The 17,076-nt window shown below is 38.7% G+C and overlaps 1 non-coding gene across 1 annotated transcript; it reads left to right on the forward strand.

Annotated features, from left to right (window-relative positions):
- Positions 1-16,107: 16,107 nt before the first annotated feature.
- LOC145096647 (small nucleolar RNA R71) lies at positions 16,108-16,214 on the forward strand. Its single transcript, XR_013704020.1, has one exon. It is a non-coding gene; the product is annotated as a small nucleolar RNA R71 (small nucleolar RNA).
- Positions 16,215-17,076: the final 862 nt, after the last annotated feature.

The following is a 17,076-nucleotide window of genomic DNA, read 5'->3' on the forward strand; positions in this document are numbered from 1 at the left end:
TCAGGGAGATCCGTGTTAACTTTGGAGTCAACAAAGTTCGTCTTCGTCATCTGACCGATGACCAGGACTTTGAAAGGTCTCATACTGACGCCTTACAGGTGGAATTCGATGCCTTTCGATCTGAGACCAAGGATCTTCGTCAGAACCAGGTGGCACTGCAAAGACGTGTATCGGAAGCGGAACAGCAGCTTGCTAATGCCAGGACTAAATCAAGTACCAACCACAACAATTCCCCTTGCGAGTAGAGTCTACTCTACTTTGTCTTTTGGATATAATTTAGGTCTTTTTATGGACTCTAGTATTAACTTTCTGTATTGTAGACGTGTAGATGAGGTCAAATTTTCCCAACGTTTCGATGTATCCACCATATATATATATATATATATATATATATATATATATATATATATATATATATATATATATATATATATATATATATATATATAATTTGCGTTGCGTGTAAATTTCCTAGGATACCACTCAGATTCGTAGGTTTATCTGTTATTATATAAACTACTATTATGAATCGAACACAAGTTCATTCTTAAGTCGAATCTTAACATATGAAGAGTTCTAAATAACCAACTTTTTACCACTCGACTCTGAAATCATCTGAGACTTATTATCCTTCATTGTAAATTCTTTAGCAGCAAAATGCCTCCTCGCAGATCCACACGCCGCGTCAACAACGCAACACTGATGCCACCGCCGCCACCTCCACAATATGATCCCGTCATGGTACAAGCTATTATCACTGCAGCAGTGGCAGCTGCTCTTACACAAATAAACACTAACAGCGTTAGCGCAACTGGAAGCAGTACCAACCACTTGAATCATGGCATTGGCCATGGTCATATCAGAGACTACATTGTTGGGTTTTTAGCATTCTAACACTTCTATGGTGTACATGCAACCCTAAATACCCTGGATTTATGTTTTCTCTATTATACATCCAAATATGAATATTCCAAGGTATTACCCTAACTAGCGTACAATCTTTGATACTTGGGTAATAAACTAAATAGAAATACATACCTTGTTGATGTAGCTTGACTCCATGAAGCTTGAGAGCCTAGCGCCCCAAGTGTGACACCTCAAATGGTTCACACAACATCACCAACACATGGAATAACCATGAGAAGGAGACACTCCATGCTCAAATCGGCTAGCCCTCATATATGTATCACTAGTTCCAATTTCTTGAGCTAAAGGGGTATTTATATAGTGTGGCTATTAGGGTTACCCCATCTAACTCATGACGTTTCCCATTCTTTATGCTCCATGGGTTTTAACCTCCATGGAGTATCCATGGGTCACCACATGGGTAAAACCCAACATAAGGAATCTTGGATCATAAGCCCACATATATAAGAATTAATGATTTACACAATCAATCCCCATATATTTAATTAGTCTCTTTTGATCACTAAATTAAGTCCAAATTAATTCTTGATCAATACTAATTAAATAACATTATTTCATATTAATATATTAGAACTTATAATATATTAATATGTCACAAATGTCATCTTCTCACAACGGTCTATCCAAATGTTTCGATGCCATGCAACCCAAATGGTCCATGTCGAGTCGGGTCAAGAACATACCAATTATAGTTATGGACTTAGACACTAATCCAATAGTCTCCCACTTGGATAAGTCTAAAACTATTATTGAGTATGACTTCAAAACCTAACTGGCAATCGTAGCTCTAAAAAGCTGTTATCGAACTCTGACCTTGTCGATGAACTCTGGCCTTTGTCAATGACTTGTCCATTAGATAAAGGATCATATATTCCTCCATTATAGATATCATATGGACTAAGACATGGATTATAAATCATTCTATCTATCCATTTGTTGTTTCCCGATTCCCGATTCATGATGACTAACTAATTGAACAGATCAAACTAGTCCTGGCTTGGCCAAGCACTCACATGTGTCATCATTAAGTCATTAAGGGTCCCACATATATCGCTTTTATCCCGAAGGTAAAAGGAATGGATAAACATCGACTCATATGGCTTGTTCTACTACTTGTCGAATCATACACAAAGGCACGTTTTATAACATCGAGTTACCAATGCGGTTTCATGCAATCAATGTATAACCAACTCATAGTAACAACTCATATCTCTAGGTTTGAAGAATACAAGATATTATCGTCTCATGATCACTCGTGATCAAATCCATGAAGTGATTCCAATGAGCGTGGGTTGAATCTAATACTCAGAACTTATGAGCACTCATGAGTGTTGTAGAACCACTTTGTCCAACATCTTAGACCTCTACAAGCCAACCCATGACAGTCTTGATTCATATCCACTTCCAACATATGACCGAATGTGGATGGTTTGAATAACTTAGTCAATCAGGAAGAACGATCTAGTTATTCTGGAAGTCAAAACATGCAAAGTGAAACACAAGAATAATCGAATCCAATATGGTCTCAGAACTTATGAATATAAATAAAACATCTTTTATTTATCACCATATTGATTACCCATCATTCATTTCATACTGTCTCAAACTATCAACTTTATACTTAAATTAAAAACAATAGTTGTCTCATGCTCCAAGCATGTACACTATGTTTTTCTAAACATTAGTCATGTCATACTCCAAGTATGCATACCAAGTTTTTCTATGATCTTTACTTTGTGAAATAGATCGATTGAACATAATTCCAATGTTTCTCATTTCACAGTCCCAATTCCGTACTGCAAGTGCAAGAATTCCAAATTCCTGTCATTTATCTAAATTTGTTAGATTCTAAACTTATATGCATTGGTCCTCTTGTAATGATTATGCACAAAGTCACAAAGACTTGTCAACATACATTACAGGGTATTCCAATGGAGATCAACTCCATGGAACTGAAGTCTCATATTCAAAGTTCATTGCCTTTGAACATTCTTCATGCATTAAGTTTCCTAATCTTACACAGATTTGATGAATAACTTCCACTTATGGGAACAACTCCATATTCCCATTTTGATGACTATCACTTCTGGAAAGAGTTGCCTCTTTTCATAATCTGTCAATATGGTCCTTCCAAAATTAACACCATACTTCCAATTGTCCTTGAGCGACCAATCTTTGGTAAAACTTAGATTGTCCTCAACAATTGCTTAATCATTTGAGTCATATCTAGTTCTAGACCTTTCCCCTCTCAATGCCCCAGGCATTTGGAAAATTTTAGAAATGATGAATATTATAGCACATGCAATCGATCCTATATCCGAAGCATATGGGACATGATTCATGATGTCTCACATAAAGCCTAGACCAGTCTTTTGCAATAATATTTCTATTTCTATTTGCCATGTTCTCATAATTCAGATTATGAAAAGGGATGTCGTAATCATAATCGATTTTTAGAATGCAATTAATGTACCCATATATAGAATTTCCATATGTTGAGACATTCCAACACAAAATTCATATATATATATATATATATATATATATATATATATATATATATATCCTTGACTAAATTTGATTAAAACCTCAATCTAAGCTTTTAGACTTGAAATGAAGTATAATTTTTCTCTCCCTTAATTATAGCAAAACAACTTTTCCCAATAGAACTTTTGTTTTTCTATAATTAACATTGCTAACTTGCAACATTTACCATAATTATCATGCTCCCACTAACATGATGATTATTAGCATAACACTTATGCTCCCACTAGCTTTGACATGTACTCAGAAATTAGTTGGACTTCGAGAAATCAATACTTTATTGACTTCCTTACCAAAGTTCATATTTCTGATATGAGATGCTTTGACAAAACTTTATCAAAATCATACACCTTTCCTTAGATAGCACACATGTGTGTCTAAACAATTTCAGAACTATGAAAAGGGATATCGTAATCATAGTCTCAATTGTTTAGACCTTTGTCATTTCTCACAAGTCCTTGTTAGTGTGCCGGTTAACCACACATGCTCCACTAATGACTTTGAGAATGCAAATATCACAATTTCTATCTAGTTAAAATCTACTTAGTGAAAGTGTTTCCTCACCATCATTTTCATGAATCGGAGAGAAACCTTATGACACTTAGATTTTATGTTGTATGTGATCCTATCCAAATTTGTCAAGACCATAATCACAAGACAAGGTTATTGAAAAATCCAAACTCTTATGGATTGAACTTGTGCAGTCTTAACTTCTTGCCACCTGGCAGCTCAACGGCCTGCCATTGCTTCCAAGTTGTTATGCAACCAATTGAGAACTCTAAGAACTCATATGCAAAGCCAACTTTAATTGGAATGGGCACAGAAATAGAAATATGTCAACACGATAGGTTATAAACCTCACATCGTGTGCTAGTGTTAAACTACAGGTTTTTATTCTTGATTAGATCTTGAAATTCTTTCAGGATCTTTAAGACTCCCACTGTCCTCTTGATATATAAGACTGTCTTGCCAAATATTCAAGAGATAGTGCAGATTCTTTGTCAAGACAAACACTTCACACAATTTGGCCTTAAGTTGGTCTCTGTTTTATCCAAAACATCACAACTTACCAATTTCAAATGTACAAGAGTGGGACACACTTTACTCTTACATTTGACTAGTGTTATAAAACTTCTTTAAGATGTGTCACTCAAGTTACAATATTGGAGAATGACTTTAAGAAATATATTTGGAACGAAGTATGACTCATCATCTTGATTTAACCATTTCAACAATTCTTTATTCCTCTTCTTAGCCATATGAATGCACTAAGATGTCTTAAAGGACCAATTGTGACATGGTTTCTTAATCATTAAGATGAACACAAAACATGATACTAAAGTACTCTCTCATCTTTTCAAATTTGAGAAACTTTTATCCTTCTACCCAATTTGATTCTTCTCATCCGTCCTACCGTACACTGAAAAATTTCCAATGCTTTGGAATTATACTTAAGCCTGTAAGTATAACCATATTTACTAAACTTTAGTAAATCATGAAGAATAGTCTTATCGATCTTTTGTGGTGGACTTGACCAGTGCACAAGAATGTGTACTCGGTCCCTTAGTCCTTCACTTGACTCACATATACATGTGAACAAGGAACTAGTCTTAATTTTCCAAAGCTGAAAGTTCTCATTCATCATACTGTACAACTGGTATGATTCCAAGTTTCTATCCAATTGAAAACCTGGGTGATGAGAAGCTTTCCTTATTTGGTAAACTTAGACACTACCACAAATGAAGGAATCAAATTCATATTTTTAATATTGCTAGAAACATACAAACATCAAGCTTTCATAAATGCCATTGCAAGGAGATATAAAATAAAGTAAAACAAACTTTTATTTATTTATAAAATCCGGAAAAAACTTTTCCTTACAATGCAAATTTAAATGAAAACTATGCTATTACATGTTTCCTAGCAATCTATCATAACTCCTAAGAGTAGCTCAAGAATCCGATCTTCAATCAAGCGATAGAAATCCATCTTCATGGTCAGATTCAGCATACTCTTTCTTTAAGTTTCCTTCATTTTTCCTTTGATTCTTAAAACATCAACATGTGACCCAATCACACAATGTAATAAGAATCTCAGAATAGAAACTTAACCGAGTTAGGTAGTAGACTTTACCTGAAGTAGAGTCAAACGTATTGACTTTACCAGCCTTATGATTTTTCAGGTTAATTTGGCAGCTTCGCAACCAATGCCCTCTCCTTTTGGCAATAGAACCATATGGACCCTTTGGGAATGGTACAAGGGACAATCTCAGACTTAGCCTTTTTCTTTAACATTTTGTCAACCGATTTGACTATGGCCAATCCCTTTCAATTGGGAAGAGAAAGCTTTTACTGGGTATCCAATGTAACCATTGTCAATGTCCATTGAAGGTTTGGAAAGTTGATCTTCTAATCAAATTTTCTTTACTAGTGCGCAAATCATTTTTGATTCAGCAACACCAAGCAAATAGATAAGATCATTAAGGGTCATGTCATAGTCTATTTCATAGTCGTCCCAAAGGAACTCACTACATGACTTAGAAAGTGATTGAACATCTGACTTTCTTAAGACTTTGACACCCAACTCTCCCGACTTGTAAATATGTGACCTCATCTACAAGATGCGATCAAACTTAGACCTTGCTTGCCAATAGGGCTAGAGTGACCATGAACTTGTGGGTTAGGGAGAATAATTGAAGATGTGGAGGAAGTGAAGTCACAAGAGATTTGGGAAAGATCATAGACGTCTGAACCAGACATCTTTTTGAGAGATTTTCAAGATAGTTGATTTAAAGTCCTTAATATAACACCCAATATGGAATATTAAGGCTAGGACCCAACACAATTTTTTTATCACTTGGAAGAGGGATGTCGTAATCCAAGCTATAAAATATTTTAAGGTAGGTGAATGACGATTCACCAATTTCCACCATGAAAAACGAAATAAATTATTAGGTTTTAATTGGTTTTGAAACTCCTAGATCTTTTGAGATTCATTGAACTTTCAATGGCATGTTTTAATCTCGAGTGTGCCCTTCAGGTTTTGTGGCTGGGATGCCGAGGATCACAAAACAAGGTGTGAAGTAACCATGCAAATTACATGATACCCTTAATATTTACCCCTCAATCGATGTGCCGGTTAACCACACGCGCTCCACCGATGCTATGATAAATATGAAGTTACTTTTTGCCTACCTTGTTAAGTTCAGCTAGTGTGCCGGTTAACCACACACGCTCTACTAACCGACTTAAGCAAAGTGCAAAGTGTAATTTCATGGATTAGCACCTTATTCACATTTTCCTAAGTAACTAAGATTGGGTAATAATAAGAGTTTAGTTACTTAGTATTTATCATTAATACTTTTTATGACAGGAGAATTATAGTCCTTGTCCTACCTGTTCGACTAACGACCCTCCACCAGTCAAGGAAGCGGTGGATGAGAGTGGATACCCATTAAACTGCCATTTTATGGGCAGTAACCTTATACCCCCCTTATAGACCGGCTTCGTGAATGAGGCCTACTAATGGTAAGACGACTTGCTCTTGTACATGTATATATAAATATTATTAACTTATAATATTATAAACTACAAGGGTTGAATTTTAACTTTTAAAATTCTAAGGGCATAACTTGGAATTAAAGTATTCATAAGGGAAAACTTTTCAAATTCCAAAACTTGGGGGCAAGTTTTGAAACTATTCAAAACTATTCAATTCCATAACTTATATGTTTAAAGTAGTTTTAATTCAAAAACTCTTCAAGTTCAATAACTTGAGGACAAGTTATGGAAGACTTTAAACTATTAAAAGAATGTGACTTTTCTTTATTCATAACCTATGGAAATATTTATTAGTTTTATAAATCTTAAATGTGACTTTTCATATAACTTGAGGACAAGTTACAAAAACACATTTTAGAATCAACTCTTAGATTAATTTGGATTGAAAACAATAATTTCACATAACTTTTCTATTAATCTAAGCAACTCATAAGAACAAGATAATTCAAATCAAACTTTTTCATGTAATTAGCCTAATCCTTAAACTAACACAAAACATTAATCTATTGATAATTATCTTTTAAATTGGATTAGCATGAGCATTACCACACCAAAAATAGGTTTGTAAGTTGAAAAACAGCTTAGGGTAATGTTCCTAGTCTATTTCCAGCCAAAACAATCAAAAATATGTTGTTTGGGGGTCCAAATCGTCGAGTGCATGAACCAACTAGACGAGTTGGATCGTTTTGAACACTTTTAAGGCATGGACTCGTCGGGTCTCCTGATGTAATCGACGAGTCAGTTGCTCAGACAGCAAAAAACTTCGATTTTTAAGCAGATTTTGCAAGTATAACAAGAAAACAAGCCTAGGCTCTGATACCACTATTGGGTTTTGAGCATTCTAACACTCTTATGGTGTACATGCCACCCTAAATACCTTGGATCTATGTTTTCTCTATTATATATGCAAATATGCATATTCCAAGGTACTACCCTAACTAGCATACAATCTTTGATACTTGGGTAATAAACTAAATAGAAATACATACCTTGTTGATGTAGCTTGACTTCATGAAGCTTGAGAGCCTAGTTCCCCAAGTGTGACACCTCAATTGGTTCACACAACATCACCAACACATGGAATAACCATGAGAAGAAGACACTCCATGCTCAAATTTGCTAGCCCTCATATATGTATCACTAGTGCCAATTTCTTGAGCTAAATGAGTCTTTATATAGTGTGGCTAATAGGGTTACACCATGTAAATCATGAATTTTCCCACTCCTTATGCTCCATGGGTTTTAACCTCCATGGAGTATCCATGGGTCACCACATTGGTTAAACATAACATAAGGAATATTGGATCATAAGTCCACATATATAAGAATTAATGATTTACACAATCAATCCCCATATATTTAATTAGTCTCTTTTGATCACTAAATTAAGTCCAAATAATTCTTGATCAATACTAATTAAATAACATGATTTCACATTAATATATTAGAAATTATAATATATTAATATGTCACAAATGTCCTCTTCTCACAAACGGTCTATCCAAATGCTCCGATGCCATCCAACCCAAATGGACCATGCCGAGTCGGATCAGGTACATATCAATTATAGTTATGGACTTAGACACTAATCCAACATGCACAAATAAGGAATTTTCAAATACGAAGCCAAAGACTTTCGACGGGGTAAGAGGAGTCATTGCACTTATGCAATGGTTCGAGAAGACCAAAACGGTCTTCGCCGCTTGCACTTTCTCTGATCGAGCCCTCACCTGGTGGAAGGGCCATGTGAAAGCCCTGTCTCTCCCACTTGCTAATGCCATGAGCTAGGAGGATCTCAAAATCTTGATGCTGGAAGAATACTGCCCAAGGGGAGAAATCCAAAACTTAGAGTAGGAGTTATGGAACCTAAGGATGACTGAATTAGACCTAGCCACTTACACGGCCAGCTTTAGTGATTTGTCAGCCTTGTGCCCAGGTATGGTAAACTCGGGACCAAAGAAGGTGGAGAGGTAGATTTGGAGATTGCCACCCCTGATCCAAGGGCATGTCCTGGCTTCTAACCCAATCACGTTTGACAGCGCGAAGCGCTTGGCTCAACGATTGATTGATCATGGTGTTAAGCAGGGTACTATTACCATTGCTAGTGAGCCACCGAAGGAGGTAGAGGACCAAAGGAAACCCTGGAACAAGAGAAAGGGGCAAGCCTCGTAAGAGAACCCCAAAAGGCAACAGTTAGTGACAGCTCATGCTGTTACTTTCCCTACCACCCCCACACCAACATAGTCGTACATTGGCAACCTACCGAACTGCAATAGGTGCAACTTTCATCACCACGGACCTTGCCGTCAGATGCATTGCACCAAGTTCGACCGGAAGGGACACGTTGTCCGCTTCTGCAAGGAACCAACCCAACCAGCCGTTCCAGCCGTTCCAGCCGCCAATTTCGGAATAGGTCGTACTTGTTATGAGTGTAGAGCAACGGGGCATTTCCGAAGGGACTGTCCGAAAGCAAACAATGGGAATGCTGGTGGAAGGGGCAGAGTATTCGAAATGGGCCAAGAGGAAGCCGTTGCCGATCCCACAGTGGTTACAGGTATGTTTCTCCTCGATAACTCTTATGCATGCATTCTATTTTATAGTGGAGTGGAGTGGAGTTTCGTGAGCCCTAATTTTAAAAATCTACTCAAACAAACATCCCAGTCATTAAGCGAAACATTCATAGTAGAAATGGCTAACGGAAAGACCGAAAGCGCTACATAAATATACTTAAATTGTACCCTCGCACTAGAAAACAATTCTTTTCCAATCAACCTCATGTCGGTTTTAATAAAAAGTTTCGATGTTATCATAGGCATGGATTGGTTCAGTTCTCATCGTGCGGACATTTTATGTTACGAAAAGGCCGTTTGCCTTAATCTACCTAATGGCGAAACCCTCGTTATTTATGGCGATAAACCCAGTACAAATCTTTGTATCATCTCTTGCGTCAAAGCTCAAAAATATCTACACAAGGAATGCCATGCGTTCTTGGCACACGTCGTGGATGTGAAGCGAGGAGTAGAAGACATAAAGAGCGTGCCTGACGTCTGTGATTTTCCCGATGTCTTTCCCGAAGATCTTCCGTGAGTACCTTTTACAAGACAAGTCGAATTCTGAATCGACTTAGTTCTTGGAGCCACCCCTGTAGCCAAAGCACCATATCGTTTAGCCCCAACAGACATGCAAGAATTATCCAGTCAACTTAATGAACTGATCAGCAAAGGATTCATCAGACCAAGCTTCTCACCTTGGGAGCCCTAGTGCTGTTCGTGAAGAAGAAAGACGGATCATTCAGAATGTGCATCGACTACCGAGAGCTAAACAAACTCACCATTAAGAACCGGTATCCCCTACCATGAATAGACGATATGTTTGATCAACTCCAAAGGGCAAATTACTTTTCAAAGATCGATCTAAAATTGGGATATCACCAACTGCGAGTCTTGGAAAGTGATATTCCTAAGACGACTTTCTGAACAAGATACGGTCACTACGAATTTGTAGTGATGCCGTTCGGGCTAACCGATGCACTCTCCGTGTTCATGGACTTAATGAATCCGGTATGTTGTTCGTTCTTGGACAAATTTGTGATCGTATTCATAGATGACATACTCCTTTATTCAAGGAGTAAAGAAGAACATGGTCAGCACTTGAGACAAGTCTTGGAAACACTACGAGCAGAGAAATTTTACGCAAAGTTCTCAAAGTGCGAGTTTTGGATTAGGAAAGTGGACTTTCTAGGTCACGTGGTCAGCAAAGAGGGAATCCACGTTGACCCTTCCAAAATCAAGGCAATCAAAAATTGGTCAGCACCGAAGACACCGACCGAAATTCGCCAATTTCTAGGCCTTGCTGGCTATTACCGTAGACTCATACAGAACTTCTCCAACATTGAAAAACCCCTTACCACCCTGAATCAAAAGGGGGTAGTCGTCAACTAGTGAGAAAAGCAAGATGCTGCATTTCTAACTCTGTAGCAAGCCCTATGTAGCGCACCCATTTTGTCTCTTCCAGAGGGGACAGAAGACTCCGTAATATATTGCGATGCATCTAAGCAAGGGCTGGGTTGTGTGCTAATGCAGCAAGGAAAGTTTATTTCTTATGCCTCACAACAACTAAAAGCACACGAGGTCAACTACACCACTCATGATCTAGAGCTTGGGGCGGTAGTGTTCGCTCTAAAGATTTGCAGGCACTACCTATACGGTACAAAGTGCACCATTTTCACAGACCATAAGAGCCTTTAACACATATTCGACCAGAAGGAGATAAATATGAGGCAACGACATTGGGTCAAACTACTCAGCGGCTATGAATGTGAAATTCGTTATCGTCCGTGAAAAGCCAATGAAGTGGTGGATGCCTTAAGTCGAAAGGAGTACTCTGGTCGAAGAGTGAAAGCGCTAACCATGACAATCTATTCACACCTGTTAACACAAATCAAGGAAGCCCAACTGGAAGCCTTGAAACCCGAAAACATAACAGGTGAAGCACTTAGAGGGATGGACAAAAACTTTGAAATCAAAAGTAACGGAGTTCATTATCTCATGAATCAAATATGGACACCGAAGTTGGGTGGATTCAGAGAAGCAGTTATGAACGAAGCTCAAAAGACTCGATACTCCATACTAGGGATGGGATTTAGAACCGGAAAATCGGACCAGAACCGGAACCATTAGAACTAGAATATGTAAAACCGGTCCGGGTCCCGGGGTTAAAAAATGGCTCTATCCGGGTTCCGGGTAATCCAGATTTCGGCTCCTTCGGGTCCGGGTAAACCGAGTTTATGAACCGGAACCGTGTTAGGAGCCGGAACCGGTTTTAGGGGCCGAAACCGGTTTCTATGGAAAGTTTAAAACATGCATATCTCATTCGTTTAAAGTTGGATTAGCATGAGGTTTTTTCCATAATATAGTTTATAGTTTGTACATAATTTTAGACTATAATTATGTCATTTTTGGGTTTATATTCATTGACTTATAGTGTCTTAAAGTCGGGATATCAAAGCTAGAAATTTTATGTTTTTCAGCTTTTTTTTTTGTATTCTGTGATAGTTTTAAAACATGCATATCTCATTCGTTTAAAGTAGGATTGGCATGATGTTTTTTCCATAGTATAGTTTATAGTTTGTACATGATTTTAGACTATAATTTTGTCATTTTTGGGTTTATATTCATTGGCTTATAGTGTCTCAAATTGGGATATCAAAGCTGGAAATTTTATGTTTTTCAGCTTTTTTTATATTCCGTGATAGTTTTAAAACATGCATATCTCATTTGTTTGAAGTCGGATTGGCATGAGGTTTTTTCCGGAGTGTAGTTTATAGTTTGTACATGATTTTAGACTATAATTTTGTTATTTTGTGTGTTTATTCATTGACTTATAGTCTCTCAAAGTCATGATATCAAAGCTGAAAATTTTATGTTTTTCAACTTTCTTTGTATTTCGTGATAGATTTAAAACATACATATTTAATTCGTTTGAAGTCGGAATAGCATGCGGTTTTTTCCAAAGTGTAGTATAGAGTTTGTACATGATTTAAGACTATAATTTTGTCATTTTTGGTTTATATTATTTGATTTATAGTCTCCCAAAGTTGGGATATCAAAGCTACGAATTTTTTTTCTCAACTTTATTTTTATATTTTGTGAAATTTTAAAACATGCATTCAACCCACTTTACCCGGTTCCCCGGGTTTTTCGGTTTTAGACCCACTTTACCCGGTTCCATTTGACCCATTTTGATATTTCCAGGATTTCCAGTTCTAGATGCACATTAGTCGTTACCTTACATAGAGCCGAAACAGAACTGGTTCTATATACCGGTTCGGTTTCTGGCTCTAAAAAATCTTGTTAACTGGTTCCCGGGTTTTCTGGGTCCGGTTCTACCTGTCCGGGTTTGGACCCACTCTCATCCCTACTCCATACACCAAGTTTCAGATAAAATGTATCTGGATCTCAAACAACTCTACTGGTGGCCAAACATGAAAGCAGAGATTGCCACCTACGTTGGCAAGTGCTTAACTTGTGCCAAGATCAAGGTAGAACATCAAAAACCCTCAGGTCTACTCCAGCAACCCAAAATATCAGAATGGAAGTGGGAGCAGATTGCCATGGATTTCATAACTAAACTACCCAAGACGCAAGGTGGTCACGATACCATTCGGGTGATCATCGACAGGTTAACCAAGTCTGCCCACTTTTTGCCAATCATAGAGACCGATAAGATGGAAAGACTGACAAGGACTTACATCCGGGAAATCGTGCGACTATGCCACGTCGTGGGCCGCATCGCAAACAGATTAAATGGTTCTGCCAGAAGTCACGACGTGGCCAGGCTATGGCACGTCGTGGGCCGCATCGCAAACAGATTCTGAATTGGTCTTTTTACAAGCGATTTCTACAAAAAATAGTGCTTGGGGTTTGTTCCTATGGACATTTAAATGACATGCAATCTAAAATCAGCCACTAGATTCAACCAATTTCGTGAATCATACAAACCCTAACCATGAAAACTTGAAATTGGAAGAATTACTACAAAATAATGAGTAAAACACGTACCAAATAGATTAATTGGCAAGATCTTGCAAGGAAATTGGAAGTAGAATAAGAAATTGGCTGTGGGGTTATAATGTTTCCGTTCGTGCGGCAGTCTCCAAGTGGGGAATGAGATTTCTCGGTCAAAGTGTTTTAAGCAATTGCCCCCCCCCCCCCCCGGCTGATTTTTAAAGGCCACGACGTGGCTGGCTATGCCCACGTCGTGGACCTTAAATCTTTTTTAGGATCGCGCATTCCATTTTAACCCACGACGTGGCTGGGCTATGCCCACGTCGTGGAAACTGCCAGATGCAAAACTTTAATAAAGTTTATCATACTAACTAATTTCTTTGCATATCATTCATTATTTAAAGTTCCCTACAGCTAATTCTCTACTAATTACCGGTTTTTAGATGATGAATTGATGTCTTTCCTAATTAAAAAGAAAAGAAAGAAAAGAAAATTTTAGAAAGAAAATGCAAACCAAACTCGGTTTGCCTCCCGAGAAGCGCTTCTTTTTCTTGGAGTCTTGAGCTGGACTCCGTTCCTTCTACGTTGAATCTTCGGAAGAGTCTACCACCAGGATCTTTTGTTCTTTGAACCTCCGTTTGTAAGCTTGAACTCTCCTTTTGTACGCCTTCTTCGAATTCTCCTTTTTAGCTTTTCCATCTTCTTCAAGCTTGCGTTTTGTGCCCTTCGTTTGTTCCTTGCACTCCATAGCATGCTCTTCTTCTTTCACCACTGGCCTTGTTACTCTTGAAGTGACTTCCTCTTCATCACTTGTCATTTCCTCGTCCTCTTCGCTCACCCAAGAAGGCGGGCTCTTGTAAGCTATGACTTCAATCACATACGGAACAGATGCCCTTGGTTTGGTCCTCTTGACTTGATGAACTGCCTTTATCTCTTCTTCCATAAGCTTTTCCAGTTCTTCTAGTTCATTCTCTTCATTAATTGTGAACACCTCTTCTTTATCTTCTTGAAAGTCATCTTTTATCCCAAAGACTTCTTGTTCATCTCCAACCCTCAAAGTGAGCTTGGACTCGCGGATATCTACTAGGGCTCCAGCAGTGTTAAGCAATGGCCTGCCAAGGATTATTGGAACATCCGGATCTTCTTTCATGTCCAAGACTACAAAGTCTATTGGAAAAACAAATTTTCAAATTTTTACCAAAATATCTTCCACGATGCCGCGGGGTTGTGTCACCGAACGATTTGCCATGTGAATCTTCATTTTCGTAGCCTTCATCTTCTGAATCTCCAATTTTTTATAAAATGAAAAAGGCATTAGATTAATGCTAGCCCCAGATTCGGCTAAAGCATTAACCTTCATTTTGTTCCCAAACTCACATGGAAGAGTGAGGCGTCCAGGATCCCCCATCTTTTCTGGTGTTTCTCCCAACACAGCTTTTGAAGTTTGTTCACTTAGAATCACTGTAGACTGCTTCTTTAATTGCCTTCGCGTATCTATCAAGTCTTGCAGTAATTTCTGGTTCTCGGGGGCTTTGGATAAAGACTCAACAAAGGGGGTATTAATTGGGATCCCCTTCACATGCTTTACGAACTCTAAATGTTCCTTCTCCAGTTGACTAAGTGCTGCTCGGGTGGGAAATGGCAGAGGTGGATGATAAGTTGGACTGGGCTCAAAGAATTTTTGATCAGACTTGCGCCACGTCGTGGCCAGAGGAGTGCCACGTCGTGGCGAGTTTGGTTCAGCACTTTCTCCATTTTCGATCCTTGATTTCTTGGGCTGCTGCGGTTCTTCTTTCAATGCCTCCAGGAACTCAGATATTGCATCTTCTTCGGTGCCGATGGCCATTACGTGAGATTGGGCCTTTACTTCGGGATTCTTCGGGGACAATTTTTCATGAACTAAAGTGGCTAGCTAACCAAATTGTACTTCAAGGTTATGGATGGAGGCTTGTTGGTTCTTTATCAATGTTTGTTGTTCCATGATAGCGGAATCAATGGCATCGTGTCTCTTTTCTGAAGCCTCCATAAACTTCATCAAAATGGTCTCTACGTCCTGTTTCTTCTCGGCCGGCGACTGCTCCTTTTGATATAGGCCTCGACCTGTCTGCCTATATTTCTCTTCTTTTTGCCTCTTATACTCTTCATATGGCAGCCACTCCTTCTTTGGTTTCCTCCGGTCCTCATCAAATTTATCCCCACTAGAATAGCACACTTGAGCTCTTATGTTCCCAAACTCATCTATATTGCAGTCCTTGGTCAAGTGTGGACCACTGCATCTCTCGCACCCCACTCTTATGGCATGTATCGACTGGTCCATTTGTGGTATCCTGTGATCCATGTTATTCAGCATGGCCATGACAACTGCAATTTCTTCAGTTTGGGCCCCTCCACCGCCTTTGATTCCATCTTGCCTTGGGTTGTGGTATTCGCGAGAGTGTTTCGCGAATTCTTCAATTAGCTCCTTAACCTCCCTTGGATTTTTCTTTGTCAACGGTCCTTGAGAATCAAGGAGTTGTCTTGTCATCACATTGATCCCATCATAAAAGATTGACATCTCTTGTTGTACATTTAGGTCATGTTGAGGGCAATTTCTGAGCAAGCCCTTGTATCTTTCCCATGCTTCGTATAGTGACTCCCCCGGCTGTTGCTCAAAGTTGGCTATTGCCTTCTTGAGTTTAGATATCTTGGATGGCGGGCAAAACTGGTCCAGAAATTGCTCACGCATTTGAGCCCAAGTGGTGATTGTACCCAGTGGGAGTGCTTTCAACCACTCCTTAGCAGCTCCTTTGAAAGTGATGGGAAGCATCCTAAGCAAGACTGTGTTTCTGTTGACATTTGGGACATTGAAGTAATCCACAATGTCATTGACTTCATCTAGATGCTTAAAAGCATCCTCATGATCTTTACCGAAAAATGGGATGTCCTTCAGTGCGGTTAGTATGTGTCCCTTCAGCTCGAATGTGGCAGTGGCAGGTATTGCGGGTTGGACTAAACCGGGACCCATATCCTCTCGGATCCGCTTCTTGTAAGCTCCCATGGACATTTCTTCAATCGCTGCCATCTCGTTCCTTGGCTCGTTCTCGGGTTCGCTTGTGTGTTCTTCAAATTCTGGATCGGTCTCGCTTTCGGACTCGGTCTGGACGGGTGTATGATCCAAATGCTCAAGATTGCTCTTGTGCTTCGCTGATGAACTTGACTCTCCTGTATTCTTTCCCGACTTCCTAGAAAAGGCTGACTTCAATTCTTGCAAGGGCGTCTTTTTCTTGTGAAGTGCAGACTCGGGATCTTCTAGTGGTGGCACCAAGTGTGTGTTTGAGCTTCTGGTCATGAACTCCTGCAACTTGCTAAACTAAAAACGTAAAACTGAACTAAAATAAGAAAGAATAACTTCAACTAAAAAAAATCTAGTTTTTTAACTGTCCACGTCGTGGCCAGAGTAGTGCCACGTCGTGGACTCTGTGAATAACAAAAAAAATTATTTTGCTGAAAAATTAACTTTTTGTGGGTTTTTACTCCACAAGAAGGATCGATCAATTTAA

Source organism: Lactuca serriola, chromosome 3 (assembly GCF_051521515.1).
Source record: "Lactuca serriola cultivar US96UC23 chromosome 3, Lser_US96UC23_V15, whole genome shotgun sequence".
In the NCBI taxonomy this organism is placed as follows: Eukaryota; Viridiplantae; Streptophyta; class Magnoliopsida; order Asterales; family Asteraceae; genus Lactuca; species Lactuca serriola.